This window comes from Chiloscyllium plagiosum, unplaced genomic scaffold, assembly GCF_037043375.1.
Source record: "Chiloscyllium plagiosum isolate Xiang-an unplaced genomic scaffold, Cpla_swu_hap1 HiC_scaffold_39, whole genome shotgun sequence".
NCBI lineage: Eukaryota > Metazoa > Chordata > Chondrichthyes > Orectolobiformes > Hemiscylliidae > Chiloscyllium > Chiloscyllium plagiosum.
Window position 1 is genome coordinate 10,317,332 of NW_028270177.1, and position 27,871 is coordinate 10,345,202.

The window sequence follows — 27,871 nt, forward strand, 5'->3', positions numbered from 1 at the left end:
GGAAGGGGAGATGAGGAAACTAGTGAAATCAACCTTGATCCCGTGTGGCTGGACAGTCCCAATGTGGAAGATGAGACGCTCTTCCTCCAGGCGTCGGATGGCCAGAATCTGGCAATGGAGGAGGCCCAGGACTTGCATGTCCTTGGAAAAGTCGGAGGGGGAGTTAAAGTGTTCAGCCACAGGGTGGTGGGGTTGTTTAGTGCGTGTGCCCCAGAGATGATCTTTGAAATGTTCCGCAAGTTGGTGTCCTGTCTCCCCAGTGTAGAGGAGACATCGGGAGCAACGGACACAGTAGATGACGTATTTGGAGGCACAGATAAATCTCTGCTGGATGTGGAAGATCCTTTGGGGCCTTGAATGGAGGTGAGGGGGGTGTTTGCAGTGCTGGTTTTACACCTCGTGATGGCAAGGGAAGGTGCCGGGAGTGGCAGGTGGATTGGTAGGGGGCATGGACCTAACAAGGGAGTCGCAAAGGAAATGGTCTCTGCAGAACGTAGACAGGGGTGGGGATGGAACTGTGTCGCTGGTGGTGCAGTCTGTTTGAAGGTGGCTGAAATGGCGGAGAATGATGTATTGTATCCGGAGGTTGGTGAGATGGAAGGTGAGGCCTGAGGGGTTCTGTCCTCATTGCGAATGGAGGAGTGGGGTTCAAGGGCAGAGGTGCAGGAAGTGGAGGAGATGCGCTGGAGAGTATCATTGACCACATGGGAGGAGAAATTGTGGTCCTTGAAGGAGGCCGTCTGGGATGGTCGTCCTGGGAGCAGATGTGGTGGAGGCAGACGAATTGGGATTAAGAGATGGCATTTTTACAGGAGGTAGGGTGGGAGAAGGTGTAGTCCAGGTAGCTGTGGGAGTCGGTGGATTTGAAGTGTTGAGTCTGTTGCCAGAAATGGAAATGGAGACGGAGAGATCCAGGAAGGAGAGGGTGGTGTCCGAGATGGTCCAGGTGAACATGACATCAGTGGGGGGGGGGGGGGGGGAGGAATGTGGTTGTGACGTTGATGAACTGTTCAACCTCCTCATGGGAGCATGGGTTGGTGCTACAGTCATCGATGTAGTGGGGAGAAAGATGTGGAATGGTGCCTGTATAGCTGCGGAAGATGGACTGTTCCACATACCTGAAGAGGCAGGCATAGCTGGGGCCCATGCGGGTACCCATGGCTACCCATTTGCTCTGGATATATAATCCTCAACATCTGTCTTTGTAACAGAACGTATTATGAAAATAGGCCATCTGTCCAAAGATGCACCTTGTTAATTGTGCTACCTCAATACCTTTTGTTGAACACAAGAACTAGGAGCAGCAGTAAGTAACTCGGCACCATGAGTTTGCTCCTATTATTTGCTCTGATCATGGCTGATCTCACCAAAGAAAATAGAACTGAGGATGCTGGAAGTCAGAAACTAAAACAGAAATTGCTGGAGAAACTCAGCAGGTCTGGGAGCATCTGTGGAGTGGGAAAAACAGAGTTAACATTTTGATTCTGGTGAATCTGCTCTCATAACTGTTTCTCTCCATGCAGATGCTGCCAACCTGCTGAGTTTCTCCAACAATTTCTGGTTTTGTTTATGGTCGATCTCATCTTGGCCCAACTCCACTTTCCTGCCCACTCTCTAGAATCATTCAACATCTCTCTATCTCCTTCTTAAATGTATTCAATGCCCTGCCACTGCACTCTGGGGTAGTGAATTCCAGCCTTACACTCCTTTGAGAGAAGTAATTTCTCCTCATCCATTTTAAATCTGCTACCCCTTATCCTAAAACTACGACATCTTTTTCTGCATTACTCCACTAAAGGAAACTATTTTTTAACGTCAACTTAATCAATCCCCTTTAGCATCTGGTGTACCTCAATTAGATTTCCCCTCATCCTTGTAAACTCAAGATAGTCGTGGCCTAAACCACTGAATCTCTCTTCATAAGACAAACCCCTCATCTCTGGAATCAATCTTTTGAACTACCTACATCTCTCAAGTAAGAAAACCAAAATTGTACACAATACTCCAGGGGCAGTCTCACTAATGCCCTGTATAATTGAAGCAACACTTTTGTTCTTTGCCAGGTTCACGGGACCTCCCGGTTCTAACCATCTCTGCCACAGATTCTTAGATCTCCCGGTTCTAACCATCTCTGCCATAGACGGTGGGTTAAGCATCACAGTGTCCATGCAGAATGGGTTAATATTCCACCAAAATACAAAGCAGCAAAGCAAATTATAGCACATGTTCCAGCTCTAGGATACAGTTCTCAATAATATGCAGCACAGTATGTTTCACTATGGTCCAGCCTGCAACCTTCAGGGAAACATCAGAGACTACAGATGACCAATAAGCTTATGTGATGAAGGTTCATGATATTGTTACTACTGGGAAACATCTTCAAATTGGACAGAACTATTGTCTTCCTTTAGTTTGTAGTTCCATATTATGTGTATCAAGAGGATAGCACCTCACTTTAGCTACATTTTTGATTTGAGTGTAGTACCAGGTATCTGAAGTTTGATTTGCATGCATCTAATCAACTTCGGGGTGATTAGTTCAGTGCTATATGACACAGGTCAACAGAGATAGAAGCCAATTCTTTTAGAAAAGTAGAACCATCTAAAAAGGTCAGAAAGTGGGCAGATTTCCTTTCTTGACAGTCTGCAAGTTTCTTCCAGAGGAAAACAAGGCTGGTAACATCAACAGTACAGTTTAACAGACTCCAGAGCAGTCAGGGTGAAAGGAACTAAGCTCGAGTGAGTTAAATTCTTAGCAAGGATGAGCTCCAATAACAGAAGGCTGCATAAGTGAAATTTAAAGGAACCCACAAACAAAATAAGTGAACTGTATCAGCAATTTGTTTGTGTCTAAGCAAGAGACACTGACTAAAGAAATTGCATTGATTCAATGCAGATGTTTGCTGGAAAGAAATAAAGATCAGCCATAGCAAGTCAATAAGGAACTTTAAAATGGAAACTCATTGACCTTACATTGGGATTTGAATGTGTGTCGGACTGTTGTTGAGGGTAAAATGATTCAATTTTCACTTTTGCAAGATTGTTTCATCCAGTTATCCTATAATGTCACTGTGTGTATCTTTCGTTTGAGTGCGAGATAAACATTGACATCCTTATGTTAAAAGTACATTGGTGGCCTCTTCCAAGTGTGTTCAGGGACTGACCACCATGGGAACCAAATTGCAGAAATTGCTTTAACTATGAAGTTGTGGTTAAATATCTCTCCATTCAGATACAAGTTGCCTGACAGAGTGCCTTGGAAGCTCTGTCATTAGTTTCAAAGAATAGAATCCCTACAGCTTGGAAACAGACTCTTCCGCCCTACAAGGGCACACTGACCTGCCAAAGACCTGTCAACCCAAACCTATTCCCCATTACTCTGCATTTACCCTTAACCTACACATCCCTGAAAACTATGGGCAATTTACCATGGCCAATTCACCTAAACTGCACATCTTTGGACTGTGGGAGGAAACCGGAGCACCCGGAGGAAACCCATGCAGATACAGGGAGAACGTGCAAACTCCACACAGACAGTCATCCGAGGCTAGAATCGAACCCGGGTCCCTGATGCTGTGAGGCCACAGTGCTAACCACTGAGCTAGCATGCTGCCCTTGTTGTTCAGTTCATTTGCTGCCCTCGTACAGCAATTATTTGGGCACCTCCAGGGAGGTGTCTGACTTCTCAGGCATGGTTAATATTTTGTAACAAAACTCACTATATAGGAGTGCATTCACTGTATATTTCCAATGGATGGATTCCTCTGCAGCACTATATAAGTAACCAGTGTTTATAAATAGTTCTTAAGCTAGTGGATAGCACAATAACTAGCACAGTACTCCTCAGTGAGTAAATAAATATAAAAACGAAGAAATGGAAGAGTGACCCACACAGCCACTCAAGCCTGCTCGATCATTAAGACTGATATGTTAACTCAACTTCACTTGCCTGCCCAATCCCTACACCTCTAATTTCCCCAGTGCTCAAAAAACTATTAATCTCAGCTTGAATACACTCAGGAACTGAGCATCCAATGCCTTTGACATGATTGAGATTCATAACCTACTGCGTGATGACAATTCTCCTCATCCCAGTCCTGAAAGGCTGACCCTTCACCATGAACCTACACTCCTTTCTCCTTGGTTCTTCAAAACAGTCTGTGGCCATCAGCCACGTCAGCAGTTCCCCGTTTCCTTACCGCAGCAAGATCACCAATACTGACCCCTACAGTTCCTATACTGGATTTTCATCCTGTGATGAACTAGTTGAGCTCAGTGGTGCAACAAATAGCATTGTTGGATTAGGAAACAAGTCAGGATTCCTTTTCTCTATTCACCTTGCGTGAAGCATTTGAAAATCTTCCAACTGCACTATCCCACTAGAGCCATCGATAATTTTTTTTTCCCCCCAGAATCTATGAGATTATAGATTCATAGAGATGTATAGCATGGAAACAGATTCTTCGGTCCAACCTGTCCATGCCGACCAGATATCCCAACCCAATCTAGTCCCACCTGCCAGCACCCAGCCCATATCCCTCTAAACCCTTCCTATTCATATACCCAGTCAGATGCCTTCTAAATGCTGCAATTGTACTAGTCTCCACCATTTCCTCTGGCTGCATATTCCATACATGAACTACCCTTTGCATGAAAAAGTTGCCCCTTAGGTCTCTTTCATATCTTTCCTCTCTCCCCAAGGGCATTTGATGTGTGAAAATATTTCACAAAGGCAAAGGAAACCATTCACACAAGACTATCATGTGAATTACACTGTAGGAAATGGAAAAAGAGGACGAACGTTATATCACAATTAATACAGGTTTCATAGCAAACTTACTCAGAGCAAGATCGTTGGTTAGATGGTATTTTCCTTCAAAATGCCACAATAACCTGAAAAGATGAAAGTTAAAATATCAGAATTTGCACAAAGACTTATTATCCTGCCCGAGAACATGCCAAAGGAGGAAACTGCGGGAGCTTTGGGGAAAACAAAATACAAAACTTTTTTTTATTTGAAAGGTTATGAGAATTTTGGGCAGTTTCTAAACTTCAAGGCCACAACATTTGGTTTGAATAAGCTTTGCGAATTATAGGGGCACACTTGCACCTTATTAAAGGAGAAGCCAGTCAAAGGATCCCATTCTATTTCCAGATGCAGTTGGTGGAGGGAGATTAGGAAACCTCTCTTTCTCTTAACCAATGAGATAGATGAAAACAAAGGTTTACAATTGCAACAGTGATTTTAATTACGCAAACTGGGGTAATCAATCCCACATTTTGATAGCTAAATAGTAGAGCTCAATATACTGTCTCTACAATTCTAAAAATAGCTCAAGTACAAGACCAAACATAAAAGCATCATATAATCAGATTATCAAGGTTGCAAATTACTTGAGAATAAGGATGTAGCCACATTATTGTTGTTGCATCACTGAATAGCAACAGTTTGGCTCATGGATAGCTCTCTAGTCTCACAGTAATGACGGTTGTGATGTAAAGTCCCACTTTGAGGCACAGTTATATTTTTAGATGAAGTGTTTGTGTACCACAATTGCATTCAAAAGGAAAAAGCACCATATCAAATATCAACAAGATATTTCCTCTGAGCTCCCTGTACAATATGATACAGTTTCACTAAAATGCTGCCTTGTAGTTATTGCACCAGGCAAGAGATCCAAAGGATTTTGACTTCTCACTGATCTGTGGGACTTACCTTTGTAAGAGCCAATGAACTAAGTCGCTTAACTCTTGTAAAAACACAGCCTCTGCCAAAAATACAGGACTGAAGGTTACAGATAACCTTTGAAATTTATGGAGCAATTATGACATTAAGTGCATGGCAAAAATGTACAGAGAATTTTTTTTTCATCTGGCTTAAATCATCTTTGTCTGGAGTTGCTGAAATTTGTGGCTCATGAACTGAGCTGGGTATATTAGAAAGTACAAGCTCAATGTAATAAGTGAATTTTTCCTCCATCCATATTTCATGGTTTGTCCTCCACTGAAACAGTAGTTGCTCTGGAAGAAACTCAAATTATATTTTTAAAATATCGTTCTCAGGCTATGGACAACTGGCATCATATTTAAGACTGTACCTTCCTCAGCCATGAGATCACTTCAGCCCAGCAACAACAACCACCTGTACACATGTAGCTGCTTTAATGCAATTTTTTTTAAAAATCCAGAATTCTTAGTCACATGAGGAGACATTAGATCAAATGGCTAACAGCTTTGTAAAAAGGTAGGCTTTAAAGAATGTCTTAAAGAAGGAAAGTGAGGTTAAAGAGGCAGGGATCTATAGGCAGGGTATTACAGAGTTTATGGTTGAGGCAGCTCTTTTTCTGTAGCAGTCCCTAGGATTGAGAATGACGGTCATCCACTCCAGTTTGATGGGTTCGGAAATAGCTGATAAATCCAACGCATAAAACACAGATTCTGCTGCACATGGGGCAGGTCATGCTTGGAGTGTTGGTCAATCACTAGACTGAAGGTTTGTGGCGGCTGAAGTTACAGCCAATGACAATTAAAATTAGGGATGCTCAAGATGCCAGAATTAAAGGAGTTTTTTTTAAAAAACATTCATGAGATGTGGGTGTCACTGGCTAGGCCAGCATGTATTGCCCATCCCTAATTGCCCAGAGGGCAGTTAAGACTCAACCACATTGCTGTGGGTCTGCAGTCGCATGTCAGTTAGATCAGGTGAGGATGGCAGATTTCCTTCCCTTAAGGACTTCAGTGAACCAGATGGGCTTTTCCTGACAATTGCAATGGTTTCCTGGTTATCATTAGACTCTTATTTGCAGATTATTATTGAATTCAAATTCCACCATCTGCCATGACAGGATTCAAACCGAGGTTCCCAGAACATTACCTGGGTCTCTAGGTTAATAGTTTAGTGATAATACCTTTAGGCCATCACCTATCCTAGTGAAACTATCTCAGAGTGCTTGTGGGCTGCAGGAGGTTAAAAAGAGAGGTTGGTTTTATAAACTGGGTGAGAAATGTTTAAAAGCAAGACCTTGCTTGACCAGGAGCCAGTGTAGTACTGCAAGCACAGGGACAGTGAGTATTTGAAGCTGGCGTGGGCAGCATTTTAGATGACCTCAAATTTACAGAGGGTAAATTAGGGCAGACCAGCCAGACATGCAGTGGAATAGCCAAATCTGAAATAAATCTAAAAAACCCAAGGATCAACAACACAGTCATCTATTAGCATGTGAGATAGGAATAGGCAGGGCATCAAGTTGGTAACGATCTGGTAGCTTTGCTGCTGGAAGCCTTTATGTTATGAGATTTACTGACTTTAATTTGTTTGAAAGCTTGCACACACAACTATACGACTGCTTAGCCCACACCTTGGTAAATGATTCTCACATTAGACAGCATTTGCATATGTTAAGACATAGATATATGCATTTATATTGTATCTTGCACAACCCATCGATCCCTCAAAGTGGTTTTTACTAATAAATAAGTTTGACATTAGTCACTATTGAAATGCAGGAAAACATGGCAGCAAGCTAGAAGATTGGATCATTTGTTTTTTTAGTTGTGATTGAAGGCAGATTGGCCAAGACACTGGGGACACTCCTCTACTCTTCAAAGATAGTGCTGTGGAATCTTTCACATCTTCTGAAGGCAGCAGGTGGGACACAGTTTTACAACTCAAATGAGATTATGGGACATCAGACGGTGCAACATTCCTGGGTTTTGTATCAGGCCAGAGTTCTTTTGCCGGCTGCTTTTGATTACATGCAAAGTTGAAGGGCTTTTGGAGGTAAAGTGGTAGCGTCCCTACGTCAAGGTTGTGGAGGCACAGGTTCAAGACGCACCTGTTTCAGGAGATGCGTATTAAAGGGTTCACTAAAGTAATCACAAAAATATGCATTTTCTTTCATGGTTTGTTTTTAAATTTTACAGGAGGTATGTAATAACATCTCTGAAAAAGCTAATTTAAATAAAAATCAAATCCAAACTTTAGATTACATGCTGAGATCTCTGGATTGGGGTTTGACTTTCTGCTCAGGACTAATGTATCAATGAAATGAGACTGGGCAGGAAACTACAAAAAACTTATGGTGCAGTGACAGCTCCCTCTGGACCAGGAGGCCTCTGTTCACCTGCCTGGAGGTGTGGAATTAGGCTGTATTAGGCTGGAATTAGAAGAAAATGTGCAAATGACACCAAAAGGTTCAAGCGTGAGATGGTTATTAAACACTAGATACAGGAAGTGGACTTTTAAAAAAAAAAATCTGTAAGCAAACTTACAAACAGAAGTAACAAAACTTTTGTAGAACTGCAGTACATTAAACATAGTCCATCAGAGACCTTACAAATAGAGCAAGAGGGTCACAAGGTAGTGATTGCAAATCTGTAGCTGGGTGGTGAAGCAGGAAACAGTGATCTGACATACCAAACAAATCAAAAGTTGACTCTCTGTAAACTCCCAGTTTACTTTACATAACAGAGATGAATTGCAATAACCGAAGTGCAATAAAACACAATGACAGGGTAAAGATTTTCTCATTAGATCATCTTTTGTTGCATCGTGTAGATTAATCACCTTATTTGAAGAGGATAGGCCAGAAAAACCTCACCATCACCAGGTACCTTAATACAATGATTTCAGCTAATCTTGTTCAGCTTTGGCAGTGGGTGTTTGGAGTTATAACGAGGATCTTTCCCCTGCACATCCCAACAATAAAAGTGCTGAATGTAAAAGGTCCAAGAATACATTCTTCACTTTACATCCCCCATTCCACTTCAAACAAAGGAGGGGGGGGGGTTAGAGAGAGAGAGAGAGAGAGAGAGAGAGAGAGAGAGAGAGAGAGAGAGAGAGAGAGAGAGAGAGAGATGGAGATTATCAAATAATTTGATGACAGATTAAAAACAATTAAATGTGATGTCTAAAAGCAGCCTAGAGCAGCATGCATTAGTTCTTTCACTGTTAGAATGTAACAGCAGAAATTGTCACCAATATTGTCATACCAAGGCTGAAAAATCAATTGTTTTCCTTGCTATTTCACTGGAGGAGTTAATTTACTTTCCGCAGGAAATGTAAAGACACCCTCTGTATAATAATATCGCTTAGCTATTGGGGGCTAACTACCTCTGAGCCAGGAAGCCCATTCTCAAAGCCCACCTGCTCCAGAGGTGTGAAATAACCTACCAACAACAAAAACAGAAGTTTCTAGAAAAGCTCAGCAGGAGCTCTGATCTATGGAGAGAAATCAGAGTTAATGTTCCAGGTCCAGTGAACCTTCCGCAGAATTCAACTGTTCTCTGGAAGGAGGCTGACCAGAGATACTTGAGAATCAGAAAGCATTTTAACGGAGAATTTCTCCCACCCCACCTTTCCTTCAGTGACCACCTCTTCCCAATTTACAAAATATTCCAAACCCTCTCAAGGGAGAGGGACAGTACAGAAAACATTCCAAAACCTCAAGAGAGTGGGACAGTGTGTATAAAATATAGCTGACATGAGGAAACTAATCACTGATAGCTAATATAGGTACTACCATTAGTTTACGTGGCCAATGTTAACCTGAATAGCGAATCTGATAAAACTGAGACACATTGCCTAATACTGTTACAATTCTACAGCTGTTTGGATGACCTATTAAAAGTTTCCTGAGCAGAAATTACAAACCCAAGCAGAAACTCTTCTAGTTCTTCAACTTTTCCTAACTAGGCAGGTTACAGCAATTTGAAATAGAAAGGGATGGCACGGTTGTTCAGTGGTTAGCACTGCTGCCTCACAACGCCAGGGACCTGGGTTCTATTCCAGCCTTGGGCAACTGTCCGTGTGGAGTTTGCACATTCTCCCAGTGTCTGCGTGGGTTTCCTCTGGGTGCTCCAGTTTCCTCCCACAGTCCAAAGCTGGGAAGTTAGATGAATTAGCCAGGCTAAATTGCCCATAGTGATATGTGCATTAGTCAGGGGTAAATATAAGAGGTAGGGGGATGGGTCACTCTTCGGACGGTGGGTGTAGACTTGTTGGACCAAAGGGCCAGTTCCATACTGTAGGGAATTTAATCTAATTGAAAGCCCATAATTAATCTGAAATTTTTTTTAAAAATCACAAGGTACTTTAAGTAAGGTAGTGGTTGGGTGTGTCAGTGTGAAGAGAAGATGAAAACAGGCAAAGAGCCATGGTGTAAAAGTTAGTCGATATCGAGAAGTTTGACAGCAAAGTGAGATACATGGAGTACAATCAAGACAGATAAAAGGATGAATACTCTCCAAGGTCCAAATATGTATGCAGAACACTGTTACTCAGGATACAAGAACGGAGAAAAGGAGAAGGTGCAGCAGAGGGGCTTGATGATGAACATTAGGTACAACTATACTGGGGGAAGGGGGGCACATTGTACTATAGGAGATGCGTGGATACATAAAAAATAGCATTGGGGCTGAAAACTGCCATTCAGGAGGCAAAGTCCAAGATAATTGAGAACTGAATCATTGTTTACGCCATATGAATACGGCTTTGAAGGTTATGTACCATCAGTCAACAGGGCCAGTGCCTGGCATTGCACAGCATCCTTTTCTCCCCTCCACTTCCAATGCTGGTAAATTTCATCTTTAGCAACAAAGTAACTATATAGATAGAAACTTGTCATGATATATTCTTGCTAACGGGCATCATTTACTCAGTGTATCATAGTAGAGAGGAAACGACACTGCATGCAGTCAGAAACATGGGGTGGAATCATTTTGAGGTGTCGGGGGTCTTGGCTGCCAGCTAACGTTGGTGAGAACAAAATCCTGCACTGCCCCTTTGCGGGAAGGTCCTCTGAGCATGAGCCAGAATCTGGCAATGACAAAACCATAAGCAATGGAATCTTTGCCTGGAAATCAAGTCTCACTGGTGGAATCTCACCTTTTGCCCAGCAGCGCCACTACAGTTACCCTGCCACCCCCACCAACTCCTTAGCTGCAGCTCCCCTTACACCCATCCTCTGAAGAAGGGTTATACCCGAATGTTGATTTCTCCACTTTCTGATACTGCGTGGCTTGCTGTGTTCTTCCAGCCTCCTGCTCATCTGAGGTGCCAGGAAGGACAAGCACCTCAGTTCCAGGATCATGAAGTGAGCCAAACCATATGTAGGGGTGGGCGTCATAGGGAGAGAGGTGTGGGTGGGAGTGTTGGCAGGAAGGATATTTGTGGTGTCTGCTTTCAGTAATACCATTCCCACCTACTTTTCTGATGTCCCTCAATCAGTAACAAAGAGTAAAGTTTATTTCAGAGGTTTCCAAATGATCAAGGCGCTTAGATATCTGAACCTCAGAATAAATATGTAAATATAATAGAAGCCATTCAGTCTATCCAATGCAATCTGTGCACAAAACAGGAGCACTTTTGGCAAGAAAGCTAGTTACTGCTGGTTATTTGTGGTCAAAGTCACAAGACGCCGGTTGTGAAATTTTATGAATATATACAGTGATTTCAACTGACGCAATGGCAATGATTAAAATCAGTTGCACATCATTGATTATAGGTTATAAGGTGCAGAAAACACCCAGGTTTCTTCACTTCAACAACTGCACAATTACTGGGACATGCTCCAAGTTGTTTCATCAACAATTTATGAAACAGGAATAGTCAGGAATCACTAACTACAAAAGTCTTTTTAGGTGGACTGGCCATGTTAAATGGGGGATTATGGGGTTGAGTGGGGGTCTGGTTCTGGGTGGGATCCTTTGATGATTGGTGCAGACTCAAATGGGCCAGATGGCCTTCTTCTGCACTGTAGGGATTCTATGCAAAAGTCAGACCTAAGGTAATCTGGTTCAAAACTAAGTCACTGCCATGTATGTCTCATCTTCAGCAGATATCACTTCAAGGGATATGCTAACACGATCATCGCTGTACAATGGCATATGACCTAATAGTATAAAGGTTTCAGTCTGCAGAATGACATGCTGAGGAAACGGTGCTACATTACAAGACAACAATCTCTCCCTCAATTACAGCAATTTGAAACAGCAGGTCATCAACTTCAGGAAGCGGAGTGGAGGACATGCTCCTGTCTCTATTCAATGGTGCTGAGGTGGAGATGGTCAACAGCTTAAGGTTCCTTGAAGTAAATATCACCAACAATCTATCCTGGTCCATCCATGTTGATGCTATGGTTAAGAAAGCACCCCAATGCCTCCACTTCCTCAGACGACTAAGGAAATTTGCATGTCCACAGTATTCTTACCAATTTTTATAGATGCACCATAGAAAGCATCCTATTCGGACCTTCAAAGTTTGGTATGGTAACTGCTCTGCCCAAGTCCACAAGAAATTAGAGTTGTGAACGCAGCCCAGTCCGTCACTAGCCTTCCATCCATTAACTCCATCTATCTATACTTCCTGTTGCCTTAGGAAAGCAAGCAACTTAATCAAAGACCCCTCCCTTCGTGAGTTATTCTCTCTTGCACCCTCTTCTGTCAGGCAGAAGATACAAAAGTTTGAAAACATGTACCAACAGATTCAAGAACAGCTTCTTCCCCCACTGTTATCAGACTATTGAATGGACTTCTCAGTTTTAAATTGATCTTTCTCAGCACTTTCTCTGTAGCTGTAACATCATATTCTGCATTCTGTTCTATTACCCTGATGTATTTAGGTAAGGTATGATTTGCCTTGTTCACATGCAAAACAATACTTTTCACTGTCTCTTAGTGTACGTGACAATAACAATAATAAATCAAATCCTAATTATTTAGCTTCAACAAAGACATGTAAATGCCTGTGTTTGTACTGTACTTAAGCAGATACCAGGTACTGGAATTAAAGTTCATTGAATTCTTCAGTACTGTCACCCATTTGTACATTATAGGAGACAACACAGGTATCATGTCACAGTCAGCAAAAATCAACGGCTATGACACTATATCACGCGAGTCTCACCCACCCTCCTGCAAACAAAACTGTTCTCCTTCAATCCCAAAATAATGTCCCTTCATTATCAGTATGTCACACGCCATGTCTCACAACAACTGCGGCCCACCCAAATCCCCATTCCAATTCATCTAGAGGGGAGATTATTTGTGTAAAATTTGACCAAGGCCAGTACAAGTTTGTTCCATGCAGGACATAGGAAGGATATGCAGAGTGAGAAGAGTACAGAAACAATCCAATTGGAATATGCTAGTGAAGATGGACTGTTAAGTATTGTTGTAACCTGCTGTTAAATTAAATTTCATGTTACATAGTAAATACTAGGAAAATTCAGTTAATGGTTCCCAGTGTTCAACACCAGCACTCCTGATGCACTAGTCTTTTCAACTTCAACTCCATTTTAACCTATCAGGATATCCTTCTATTTTACTCCCCTCAGAAGCCCAGCTTGCTGCCCCAACACCCCTTCCCCCCATCTGTATTTATGCCTTAGGCCTCAAATATTCAGCATTTTGAACACTCTAGGCAAAGAAATTTCTGATGAATTTCCTAATGGATTTATTAGTAACTATCGTAACTTTTTGGTATCTTGTTTAGAGTCTCTCACACATATTCTCTTAGTGTTAAGACCCTTAACAGTTCTCCCCTCAGCCCTTTACCTCAAATGAGGCACCAACTGGCTCAGACTTTCCAGGTATATAGATTCTGGTCTCACCCTTGTGAATTGGTTTCGCACTTCCGACTACCTCTTTGGATTTAGGTAAAAGGTTAGTGTTGTAACACAACATACCACTTTGTTTCCCTTGCTGCTCTCTTCTTCAGTTCTTCCTTCTCTCCTGTACAACTCCTGAATACTCATGTAACAGAAGGTACCAGCCACCATGATTTAGTATCATCCAAGTGGTCACTCCTATGAGAGCTTCGACAGAGGAAGGGATAACAAACCAGTCTCATCATGTATTAATTTACTGATTGGGCCTTCATTTTGTTAGGATGACAAAACTATTTACTAAAATATCATGCAAAATTCAGGTTGTGTTGGACATCACAGAGCAGCAAAAACATTAACTAGTAATTGGCTTTTAAGTTTAAAAAATACTGGCGTGGAAACTTATCAAATATACCCAATTTCTAAACTTTCAATCTCAGGCAGTGGTTACAGACGAGCTTTGCAAGAATCTAGAAAAGGGATGCTTTCTAAAACAGAAGCTGTGGGTTGTGGGGAATCTGTAAGTCTTGACAGTGCAATTCACGACACCCCCCCAGAAAACCGAGCTTGAACCTGCATTTCTATTTCTTCCTCGTCTTGCGTGACCTTCATGGATTAAGACGCTTGCAAAGGTTTGTTTTCAGAGCAGTTGTTTCACTGATCAAAGAAACCTACATCAGAACAAGATCATCTGATAACATCAGCAACTTGCAACACGTAAATTCACCAGTTTATTTACTTAAAAGGTTATACGATCCCCAGAAACAAACCCTGCAAAGTGACCCTGCAAAAAACAGATTTTTAATTCAAACACAGGGGAGGTGACAAGCACAGATCAGACCCAATAGCATCTTCACAAAACTGAGAATCAAAACCCAAAATAAACACAACAAGAACTGCAGAAGCTGGAAATCTGAAACAAAACAGGAAGTGCTGGAGAAACTCAGCCAGTCTGGCAACATTTATAGAGAGAAAAACTGAGTGAATGCTTAGAGTCCCGTGACTCATTGTCAGAGGACCCACAGTTGACTTTTCCTTACAGGGATAAATGGACTTGTCTCGTTTGCCTGGTTTGGGGTGCGGTAGTGGGGGGGGGGGGGGGTCCTTGAGAATGGACAACAGGAGTATACCATCTGAAGCCAGGATGAAGATTCCATGTTCCCACTAGGCCATAGGGGTTGCTCTCTCTCATTAGAGTCAGCTGGCAGTAAGTTTCACATGAGGATCACCATACCTCAGGCAAGAGGAGAGGCTGAAAAGGAGAATCCTTCAGGGTAACCTCAGCCAGTGCGGGAAGTGAACCCATGCCGTTGGCATCACTCTGCATTGCAAACCAGCAATCCAGCTAACGGAGCTAACTGACCCTAATCTATGCCAACATATTTTCAACATTCAAGAGTCAAAAACTCTATTATAAAAGGCAAAACGTTGTTACTCAAAATATCAAAAATAATGCAGAACAAACAAAAATAAGTTTCAGAAGCATTTAAGGTTCTTTTTAAACAAAAAAAGAAAGCATGAATGATGCTTTCTCACAAGTAAGAAAGTGAATCGAAGTTTAAAATAATGATAAACACAAGTTTATTTTGGTTACCTTAAAAGGTGTTCAACTGATAAGAGTTAGGAGTTACACATGTCTTTACTGAGCTGTACATGGCTGCAAACCATATGTAGCTCTGAGCAAATCAAAGATTTTATTAAAAGCAAATATTAAATAAGCTACAACAATAGAAACAAAAAAGGAAGCAAAAGGTGTCAAAAACCATAAATATAAATTTCAAGCTACCTTCAAAACATGCAGACATTTCGCAAATGTTGTGCAGTACAAAATAATGTGTAAAGAGGAATTGGCTTAGCAACAAATTTTGTAGATGCACTGTGCAAGAGATTTGGTGAAAAAAAAATTATAACCACTTGAACTATAAACGAGCTCTTACTAAAACTTTCCCACAGTGTAAGATTAACTTGATACGTTCCATCTCATACTCACTGACCAGCTGGGACTGCTTGGAGAAAGACTACTCAACTGTGTAACCCTAAACCATTAACAATCAAAAGGAATTTACAGAGTTTATCCTCTACCCAAGAATGGGCTCACAAAAGACGACAAAGTTTCAGTTTCCTTAATCTCAACCTTTTATGGATTGATGCTGAAATTATAGCACAGCCAGAAATTAACATGTGGGTCATGATGCTGCAAGATTATCCTTTAACACTCAGTAATGCATAGGGTTTCTAAGACAGACATACATGTATACTGAATACAAAACAATATGTACACAAAGTACATGGGAAATGAACAAGTTGTGCCTTCTATAGGACTCAGCATGGTAAGTGCAGGAAGAAGTTTCCCCCGAATTGTGGGGTCATGAATCAAGGACATAACCTCAAATAAGGAGCAGGTCATTTAGATTGGAGGAGAAGAAACTTCTTCACTCAAAAAGTGGTGGATGTTTGGGATTCTGTACTCGAGAGGATTGTGCAGGTTCAGTCACTGAGTATGTTCAAGACAGAGATTGATCCCTAGATATCAAGGGAAATAGGGTCAAGGCAAAATGGCATTGAGATAGATGATCAGTAACAATCTAATTGATTGGTAAAGGGGCCGAACGGCATAAACAAAACAAATCCATACACTTCCGCTGTACATTAAAATCCACAGCTAGTATCATAGTTAGACCTCACCCAGACAACTGTCCAATTCTTATCCTCTCAGATGGGAGAAGATATTGAGGCTCTCGACAAGATTCCAAAGAGGGCTGCTAGATTAATACCCGTCATAATAAGCTCAGACAGTTCACCTTGCTATTCAACAGCACAGGGCTTCAGGAAGGTAGATCAGAAGGTAACTAGCCACAATCCACAATGAAATGTAGGCATCTTCTATCAGAGACACAACAGGCTTTGTTGCTCAAGGGGTACCACCCTTCATCAAGCAAGGGTCTGGGCAGAGGTCCCAAGTCTACCTCAAATGGAATGGGAACTGAACCCATGCCATTGGCATTATTCTGAAACACATGCTATTCATCCAGTCTACCAAGTTAACAAGCTCCTACCCTTGGGTGAACAAATCGACATTTGTGTTAAAATTATGAAGGAACTAGACTGTGTACTTGTAGACAGATTGTTTGAAGGAGTGAGGCTTGGGAAAATGAAACATGGCTACACAAGTCACATAAGTATAGAATTAAGTGAGTTGTCAAGTGTATCCACTTCCCCTTGGGTGTCAGTCAGTGTTGACTAAGTTGTTGGCTTCATGCAGTGGGAGTTTGTTTGCTGCAAACATTGGAAAAAAAAAGGCTTGGATAATCAGGTCAAATTTACAGTATAAAAACAGGCTATTTAGTAAATGTTCTCTTTTGCTCCACAGTGCCATCTTCTCAGCCTATTTCACCTAAACCTATCAGCTTCCTCTTAAATGCATCCATACCATTAGGTTACAGGAAGAGCTGCAATCACTACATACAATAAAGGTAGAATGTTAATAAGCTCACTTCCTGGTTATGATAGCTCCTAGAACTCATTGATTTTCAGGGGAGGTGCTGGTGTAATGGCGATATCACTCAAATATATGTAGAAATAATCTTGTACAAGAAAGAGATGTTTTTGTTTGTTGGATTGAATCAGATTCCTATGTTTTGTTTGTTTTTCTTCACACACTACTGTACAGAAGCGAACTGCTTTAGTGACTAATGTATATTTTTTAAACAAGTAAAGTATATTTTTTAAATTAAAAAGGGTCATGTCACTGGACTACTATTTCAGAGATCAAGACTCTAATGTTCTTGGGATATGGATCTGAATGTACACCATGGCTAATGGTCAAATTTAATAAAAACAATTGGAAATTTGAACCTTGTCTAATGGTGACCCTGTAACCACTGTTGATTGTCACAAATACCCATCGGGTTCACTAAAGAAATCAGCCAGACTTACCCGGTCTGGCTGAATGTGACTCCAGATCCATCAGCAAAGTGCTTAACTGCTCTCTGAAATTGGCCTGAGCAGGCCACGCGGATCAAATGCAATCAGGAATGGGCAATAAATGCTGGACCAGGCTGGTGATGCCTATACCCTATGAACAAATGTGGGGAAAAAAAAATCACCTTTGGAGCTTTGGATTCAAAGATCACAATTAGCCTCAGCTTGTTTTGTTTAGCTTATCCTTGGTTACTCAGTTTCTGGTGTGTAGGGAGCATCAGCAGGGCTGATACCAGGTGAACCCGATGAACCTGTATGTTTGCATTTGCCACCCTCACCTTTGCTTCTGTAAATACATCCTGGTATTACCTAGAGTAGTTTCAGGGTGTTGCATTATTTTCCAAGGAGCGTTGTACCAGACAATGGTCTGATACATATTTTTCTGCGCTTTGTTGAGTTCCATTGATGTTCATTCGTTCCTTTAAGGTTACAAACTCTAATCACTGTAAGTGAACACAGCCCGTAGTCAATTAAGTGCCAATTGAAAGGAAGCTTTTCTGTGGATTGGCCGCAAATCCCAGGCTCCTTCTGAGAGATATGTTTCTATTTCTGTTGATCAGTACAACACACAGATGTACAAGAGACATGATCAGTGCCATTTTTGCTTCTTGAACTTTTACATAAACTTTGAAACTTCAGTGCTACGCTGAGGTGATCAGGATAAGCTGATAAAACTGCATGTAGCAGAGAGAGAGCACGAGAGAGAGAGCAAAGACATAAACTAATTTGACATCAAACTTTAATTTTGATAATCTGAAGGGAGAGTGAGGGAATCAACGTGTTCCACATTTTTAAAATTCTGGGAATATGAGTTATAGAATATTTTCCAAACTTGCAGGGAAGAAGAACAGCACATTGGTTGGCATTTCTGAAGCACAGCATGCACATCCCACAGCCACTCCACAACAGGCCGCACAGCAGACATGCTGTCCATCTTGTTTGGGAACAGAAACACTATTGCAATTTGTAAAGCCACAGAATCATACAGCGTGGAAACAGACCCTTTGGTTCAACTTGTCCATGCCAACCATGTTCACAAACTGAACTAGTCCCAATTGCCTGTGTTTGGACCTTTACCCTCCAAACCTTTCCTATTCAGGCACTTATCCAAATGCTTTAAAATGTTGTAAATGCACCTGCATCCACCACTTTCTCTCGCAGTTCACTCCAAACATGAACAACTCTGTTAAAAAATATTGCCCTTATGTCCTTTTTACAACTTTCCCTCCTCACTTTAAAAAATGCCCCCTAGTTTTGATCTCCCCTTGCTTTTCACCTTAACTATGCACCTTATGATGTAAGGAACCTCGACAAAGGTTACCCCTCAACCCCTTATGCTCCACTGAAAGACGACCCAGTCTCTCCAGTCTATTTTTATAAATCAAACCCCTCCATTCCTGGCAACATCCTGGTAATTATTTTCTGAATCCTCTCCAATTTAATAATATCCTTCCTATAAAAGAGTGACCAGAACTACACACAGTACTCCTGAAGAGGCCTTACCAATGTTCTGTACAACTCAACATAATGCCCCATTTCCTATACCCAAAGGTCTGAGCAATGAAAGCAAGGATGCTAAATGCCTTCTTAACCACCCTGTCTACCTGTGATGCAAATTTCAAAGAATTATGTACTTGAATCCCTAGATCTCTGTTCTACCAACTAGCTAGGCCCCTATCATTAACTGTGTAAAGTACTGCCCTTGTTTGTTTTACCAAAGTGCAATACCTCGAATTTTCTGAAGTAAACTCTATCCGAATTAACCCAACTGATGAAGATCTCTGTAATCTTAGACAACTTTCTTCACTGTCCATTATACCACTGATTTTGGTGTCATACGCAAACTTACTAAACATGCCATCTAGATTTTCATCAAAATAGTTTATATAAATGAGAAACAAAGTGGACCTTTTGGAACACTGCTGGTCACAGTCCTCCAATCCAAAACACAACCCTCCACTACCACCCTCTGTTCCCTGCCATTAAGCCAATTATATATCCAATTAGCAAGCTTACCCTGAATCCCAGATAACCTAACTTTACTAATTAGCCTACCATGCAGAACCTTGTCAAAGGCTTTATTAAAGTCCAAGTAAACAATGTTTACCGCTCTGTCCTCAATCTTCTTGGTTACTTCTTCAAACTTGATTGAGATTTTTATGAAACACGATTTTCCTCACACAAAACCATGCTGACTATCCCTAATCAGTCCTTGCTTCCCCAAATATGTGCAAATCCTATCTTTCAGAATCACCTCCAACAACTTACTCTACTGATGTCAGGCTCAAGGGTCTATAGATCCCATGCTTCTCCTCACAGCCTCTCTTAAATAAAGGCACAACATTAGCCACACTCCAGTCCGCTGGCACCTCACCCATGTTTATAGATTAAACAAATGTTTCTGTTAGGGGCCCCTGCAATTTCTTCTCAAACTTTCCACAATGTCCTGCAGTACACTTGATCAGATCCTGGAGATTTATCCACCTTTATGTTTTCCCCAAGATTTCCAGTACTTCCTCTTCTGTAATGCATACTGTTTTCAAAACACCAATTGTGCTTCCCTAGTTCCTGAGTTCTCTAACTTCCATTTCCTTCTCCACAGTAAAAATTGACGGGATATATTCATTTAGTATCTCTCCCATCACCTGAGGTTCAATACATAGATTACCTTGATGATCTATAAGGGGTCCTATTTTCTTTCTAATTGCTCTTTTGCTTTTAATGTACTTGCAGAATCTCTTTGGATTATCCTTAACATTATCACTTAAGGTTTCTCTTCTTTGCCCTCGCGTTTCCCTCTTTAGAATGCCTCTACACTCTTTGTACTCTTCAAGAGATTCATTTGATACCAGGTGTCTATATCTAATATGGTTCTCTCATTCTTGACGAGAACCTCAATTTCTTTATTCATCCATTGTTCCTATTCTTACCAGCTTTACCCTTCATTCTAACAGGAACATAATGCCTGTGAACTCTCATCATCACACTTTTGAAAGACTCCAACTTGTCAGTCATTCCTTCACCTACAAAGTCTACTCCAATCAACTTTTGAACATTCTTGTCTTATACCAATGAAATTTGCCCTACTTCAATTAAGAACCTTAACTTTTATGGAAGGCTTATCCTTTCCATAATTTAACACTAATAGAATTATGATCACTTGTCCCAAAGTGTTCCCTTACTAATATTTCAGTCATTTGCCCTGCCTTTTTTCCCCAACAAAGGTTAGGCTTTTCTCCTTCTCTAGTACGTCCATTCACATTTTAAAAATGAAAACTTCTTAAATACATTTAACAAATTGCTCACCATCCAAGACTTTAACACTGTGGTATCCCAGGCAACATTTGGAAAATTAAAAACCCTATTACAATCATATTAGTCTTACACATATGAGATCCCTCTACATATTTGTTCCTCAATTTCTGACGACTATTGGGGGTCCATAGTACAATTCCATCAAGGTGATCATCCCTTTCTTATTTCTATACACAATTTCACAGGATGATCCCTCAGAAAAATCCTCTCTAATAACAGTAATGTTTTCCTTAGGCATAAATGTCACTCCCCACCGCCCACCCCCACCTTGCCTCCCTTTCTATCCTTCCTATAGCATCTAAATACCTGGAACGTTGAGCTACCATGCCTGCCCTTCCCTCTGTGTTAGCTATGATGTCCCAGTCCCATGTTCCCATACATGCCCTGAGTTCATCAGCTTTATCTGGAAGACCCCTCGCATTGAAATAAAACTGTTTAATTCTTCAGAGTTACCTCGTTCTGACTTGCTCTTGTCTGCCGTTTCTAATTAAGAAACATTCTCATCTGTCTTTCTATTTTTAATGCTACTTTGGACTCCCCCACCGCCACAACTTACTAGCTTAAGGGCTCCCGAAAAAGAACTCACGAATCTCCCTGCCAGGATATTGGTCACTTTCTAGTTGAGGTGAAACCAATGCCTTTTGAACTGATATTTTCTGTCCCAGAAGAGATCCCAATGATCTAAAAAGTCTGAATCCTAGCATTATGCACCATCTCTTCAGCCATTGATTTATCTGCCCTGTCTTTTTATTCCTCCTCTTGTTAGAATGTGACACCAGCAATAAACCAGAGGTTACTATCTTTGAGGTTTTGCTTTTTAACTTCCATCTATTTACAAAGGTCATTCTGTAGCCTGTAAAAGCCCAACTGGTTCATAGTTGGACAAGAGTCTGTGGAGAAACTTGTTATTTATTTTCATTCATGGCCAGCAACTGAAGCACAACTAACTGTCTGGCTTAACAAGCAGTTTGGTGCAATTCCTAATTTCACTTCTGTTGCAAAGGTCCTTGGAATGAGGGGCTCCAAGTGTAGTTTCTAGCTCTTTCTACTTCTCAAGATGTATCTTGGACGAATGTAGCATGTTCAGAAATCCTCCTCTTCACAAAAAGGAAATCCAGCATTGTGTGTGTGTGTGGGGTGTGTGTGTGGAGGTGGGGGAGGGTGTATGTTCATCAATCAGCCCTTGTACCTCACAAGGGGAAGAGCAGCAGCCCCAACTGTTATAGGATGTCTCCATCGCTCCATTTGGTTTAGACTCCATTGGGAAAAATACTCAGAAGAGTTAGATTTCTTCAAGAATAATCTGAAGTTTTCCCTCATCAATGCACTGCTCTCTTCTTTATCAAAGATGCAAGAAAACCTGTGATGGCTTTTTAAAATGTCAGTCAGCAATAATACCACTAATTGGTCAAGTCTGATTCTGCGAAAGTGATCTAAAGTTTCAGGAGGTAGTAATTGGAAGAGAAATACTTGAGTTTTCCGTTTGCACACCATTAGCGGTTAGATCACTGATGTTAAATGAGTAAATTGGCTGCAGAGTGAGTATTAATCCCTTCATCCAGGAACAGAGGCAGTGAAGCTAATTAAATGTCTTGGCAACCACTCTGGGTTTTAAAAAGCTCTTTTTTTAAAAAAAGAAGAGGGGGGGGGGGTGCTCTCTGAACTCACTACACAAAAATCTTTGCATTCATACACCAGGCTCACATTAAGATACCAGCTGCTCCAAAATCCAGCAGTGGTGTTCCCTCTCCGGTGCTTGTGAAAAACAATTGGCCGTATTCCTCATTACTGGGTTTCTTCCGGTCCTAGCTGTCCATTTGTTGCTGCCTTCCCATTGAGCAAAACAAACTACATGCAAAAAAGTGAACACACTAATAAACACCTCCCAAAATGGTTCAGAACATTCCAAATGTCTATTCCCAGGTGAACTGTTTTAGAAAAATCAAAAAGAAAAGACATGCTGTTAAATTTAACGAACCTCAAGATCTCTAGAATTCTTTCGCCTTTTGTACATTGCAAATGACAAGGCTGTTCTAATATCACATTGCATCAAAGCATTTTCAGCCATCAAGAAAGATTGCACAAAGCATTATAAAAATCCAAATCTTTCTTTCTCTCAGGATGAATGAAACACTTCCATATGAATGGCAAAAGTATTGGCACTGAACAAATAATAGATCCTTTACAGTTTTGGGTGTTAAAAGCTGACTCAAAATATTGCGCAGTGAATGCTGCAATCCACCCTGTGCCCATAACAGTACAAAAGTAAGAAATTCAACGTAGGACTGTTACTGGCAACAGCACGGTAAGCTTCGATGTAGATCACCACAAAATGGGAGGCTGCAGCCCAAGAATTCATATCACAAACTGCTAACTTCAGTCACACATCAGTGCAAGGAAGGGCTGGCAGAGAAACTCTCCGCAGGAATAGAAAGAGACAAAAAGAACAGACACTGCCAGCACAGAGGGAGAGTAACTGTACTGATTTGATCTACCAATGTCAATATACATCAGAAAAGTAGCACATTATCATGCTATTACTGCTGAGCTCTGCTGTAGTAACTGCTGACATAGCAGGTAAAAGGTTCAGAGTAATGAATTAAACGTACATGACTGGAACATGATCAAAAGCCAGTTGGGATGGAACTGCTGGGTATTCTTCACAGTACAAGAAGAAATGACATGGCCACCAGTGTATCATAAAAGCCCTACAGTGTGGAAACAGGCCATTGGGCCTAACAAGTCTACACCAACCCTCTGAACAGTATACCACCCAGACCCATTTCCATACCCTACTACTCTACATTTACTCCTGAGTAATGCACCTAACCTACACATCCCTGAACACTACGGGCAATTTAGCTTAGCCAATTCACCTAACATGCAGAGCTTTGGACTGCAGGAGGAAACTGGAGCACCCAGAGGAAACCCACAGAGACACAGGGAGAATGTGCAAACACCACACAGACAGTCATCCAAGGATGGAATCAACCCTGGGTCCCTGACGCTGTGAAGCAGCAGTGCTAACCACTAGCCACCGTGCCACTCCAAATGCAGTGTAACAATCTGCATTTATATAGGACCTTTACCACAGCAGCTGAAGAGGCTTCACAAAACTGTAAAATCAACACCATCTCAAAGGAGGAGATATTTGGACAGATGATTGAATTATGTTTTAAGAAACATCGGCAAGAGATGATAAGTAATCTGGAATGAGGGTCTATGGAAGGAATTACAGAATTTTGAATCGGAAGAGTTGCAGCTTTTAATCTTCCTGACATTTAAATTTACGAAAATTTGTTTGATCAAGGTCCAGATGTCAGACAAGCACCTGACAAAATAGGGTTGGGAGAAGTAGTGAAAAAGTGGTGTTGGTGGTTTACATGCAGAAACTGGTACCCAGTCTTTGGATGACAGCCTGCAGGTGACATAAAGGAGTGGGGCAAGGATAATCCATCAGCAGGTCTGGTGTAATGTGTCAGAAGTGGCAACAGAAGTCATTGCTTGTCACCTTGCTACAATGCTGGTGAAAATACTAAATACACACCAGTAGCCAGTTACTTGCCATGTAAGCAAGGATATATTCAGCATGGGAAGGCCAGTGCAAGTTACAAACAATGAATGTGGAGAATTATAGGAAAAGACAATGTTCCCATTCAGATGAATGCAGCCTAGATGCACCAACCACACCACTTGCTTTAGAAAAAAACTCTTGGAAAGTTCTTCTGATAGGAGATGGAAATGTGTTGCTGGAAAAGCGCAGGTCAGGCAGCATCTAGGGAACAGGAGAATCGACGTTTCGGGCATTAGCCCTTCTTCAGGAATGAGGAAAGTTGGTCCAGCAGGCTAAGATAAAAGATAGGGATGAGGGACTTGGGAGAGGGGCGTCGGAAATGTGATAGGTGGAAAGAGGTCAAGGTGAGAGTGATAGGTCAGACTGGGGTGGGGGCGGAGAGGTCGGGAAGAAGATTGCAGGTTAGGAAGGCGGTGCTGAATTTGATGGATTTGACTGAGACAAGGTGGGGGGAGGGGAAATGAGGAAACTGGTGAAATCAGAGTTCATCCCTTGTGGTTGGAGGGTTCCTAGCCGGAAGATGAGGCGTTCTTCCTCCAACCGTCGTTTCGCTGTGGTCTGACGATGGAGGAGTCCAAAGACCTGCATATCCTTGGTGGAGTGGGAGTGGGAATTGAAATGTTGAGCTACAGGGTGGTTGGGTTGGTTGGTCCGGGTGTCCCAGAGGTGTTCTCTGAAACGCTCCGCAAGTAGGCGGCCGGTCTCCCCAATATAGAGGAGGCCACATCGGGTGCAGAGGATGCAATAGATGATATGTGTGGAGGTACAGGTGAATCTGTGGCGGATATGGAAGTTTCCTTTGGGGCCTTGGAGGGAGGTGAGGGGGGAGGTGTGGGCGCAAGTCTTGCACCTCCTGTGGTTGCAGGGGAAGGTGCCGGGAGTGGAGGTTGGGTTGGTGGGGGGTGTGGATCTGACGAGGGAGTCACGGAGGGAGTGGTCTTTACGGAATGCTGATAGGGGAGGGGAGGGAAATATATCCTTGGTGGTGGGGTCCGTTTGGAGGTGGCGGAAATGGCGGCGGATAAGCAACTAAGTTCTAGAAAAGACTTCCCAAATTTGTTCCCTTTTGCGTTATCATTCCAAAACTTGAAAATTGTCACAATACTTCAGTGACAATGGAGAGTTGAAGAGGACAGGGTGTTATAACTCATGGCAGAGTAGGACAGCAACCTCAGGACATCAGAGTCAACATTTCAGTTTGTGACCCCAATTTGGGTAATCCTGTTCCCAGAGCATAAAATAAAACCATTGCAGCGCTCCCCTGCCTTCACTATACGATGTCAGAATCTCTCAGTTCTCAGGACCTGTTTCTGAAGGGTTAAGCAAACACTCAACTCAGTTTTTAAAAGTTTATATAGGCTTCGCATTGGGTATGTGGTTAACAGGAGCAAAAAAAAAACCAAAAGACATCCACCTTGCTGTCTTATTTTGGTCTCTTTAGTGACTTGAGCCCTCAAGACTGCTCAGTTCATCACAGTACATGTAGTAAATGCAACATTACATCAAGTACAGGTATGCAAATACAGAAGAGGTCCCAACTCCATACCAATCAGGAAATGGTCATTATAGAGTTTAAAAAGAAAAGTTAAATATTTACAATCTTCTGCCAAAATATTTGTCAAGTGCTAATTTTCAAGATAACAGTCATACCCATCTCTGAATAGCCACTGGGCACTTACTGGAAAACTCATAACTGCAGGATAATTTGATAAGCTTAGATTAGATTACTTACAGTTTGGAAACAGGCCCTTCAGCCCAAAAAGTCCACACCGACCCTCCGAACAGCAACCCACCCAGACCCATTCCCCTACATTTACCCCTTCACCTAACACTACAGGCAATTTAGCATGGCCAATTCACCTAACTTGCACATTTTTGGACTGCGGGAGGAAACCGGAGCACCCGGAGGAAACCACGCAGAGATGGGGAGAATGTGCAAACTCCACACAGACAGTTGCCCGAGGCAGGAATTGAACCCGGGTCTCTGGTGCTGTGAGGCAGCAGTGCTAACCACCGTGCCGCATTGCACTCCTGGGATGCCAGTAAAGGCTGAACCAGACATTAAAACATTTGATGACCTTCAATTAAAGTATTAATACTAGCTTTACTTTAACTTAATTAAATGGGCAATTTAGACCAACAACCTGACTTTTAAGAATGAGCATTTATATTGCACCTTTGGTGAACACAGAATGTCCCATTGCACTCATCAACAAATGGTGCAATTTCTTACAAGCAAAATATTGCAGATGCTGGAATTCTGAAATAAAAACAGAACATGCTGGAGAAACTCAGCAGGTCTGACAGCATCTGTAAAGAGAGAAACAGAGTTAACAACCAAGTTTGAATAAGCATACGAAAAGATTAAAGAACAGCTTCTTTCCCATTATTTTCAGACTTTTGAATGGACCTCTTTAATGGTAAAGTTGATCTCTCACTGCACCTTGGCAGCTGTAACATTTTATCCTGCACTCTGTTCTTTTCCCCTGATGCACTTGTATACAGGCACAATCTGCCTGTAAAACACTTAAGACAACACTTCTCACTGTACGTGACAGTAATAAATCAAACCAAATTAAAGAATCAAGCTGGACTCAAAATGCTCACAAAGTAATTTCTGATGTAGAGTCACTGTTGTAATGTACAAAGTGGGCAGTGAATTTGTACTTAGCCTGCTCCAAAAAAACAGCAACACAATATCGATCAATATCGGTTTCTATCAAGTCGATAAATAGGATAGGAAATCTCCCTTGCTCTTCACAACAGCGTAATGGGATCTTTTACCTTTACCTGAGAAAGCAGACGGTACCTGCTGAATGTCTTCTGCAAAAACTGGCACTTCTGACAATGCAGTATTGATTGATTTATTGTCACGTACTGAAGTACAGTAAAGACATTTGTTTACGAGCATTACAGGCTCGTGGTAAGCAAGAATGTACAGGATGAAAGATTTAGATGGAGGTATACAGGTAACATGGCACAGGGTGTGTGCCTTCATACTGCACTGGGGTGCTGAGGTAGATTGCTGTGCAGCAGTCTTGGAGTGGGCCTTACACCCACAAGCTTCCAACTCAGACAAAGTCTTTCCAACTGAACTATGGCTGACTTGGGCTGGTTCTCCCTCACAGCAAGGGCAGCAAAGGAAAGCTATAACACCTCCCATTGACTATGGTCCTTGAACATGGAAATACTCATCAGTATGTCTCAGTGAGAAAGAACTGAACTTTTCAGACCTACCAAGAAACCAGAATATATAATTTTTGAAACATCTCCCTTCTAACATAAACCTCAAAGTCTGACATGATGTGAACACTGCCTATGGTAACTGGAGATATTTTAACAAAACTTATTACCTCCTAGGAAAGAAGGTAATAATTCTACTCCTGCAGTATTATTGA

At 41.7% G+C, this 27,871-nt stretch overlaps 1 protein-coding gene across 2 annotated transcripts in view; it reads right to left on the reverse strand.

Annotated features, from left to right (window-relative positions):
* LOC122540917 (A-kinase anchor protein 13-like) overlaps positions 1-27,871 on the reverse strand; it is a 417,382-nt gene that overhangs the window by 380,225 nt on the left and 9,286 nt on the right. Inside the window, exon 2 of one of the 2 annotated variants that reach the window (XM_043677212.2) lies at positions 4,840-4,892. The exons of the other annotated variant lie outside the window; for it this stretch is intronic. The gene's annotated coding sequence lies outside the window, so the exon portion shown is untranslated. The remainder of the gene's footprint in view (positions 1-4,839; positions 4,893-27,871) is intronic. 2 annotated transcript variants of the gene reach the window in all.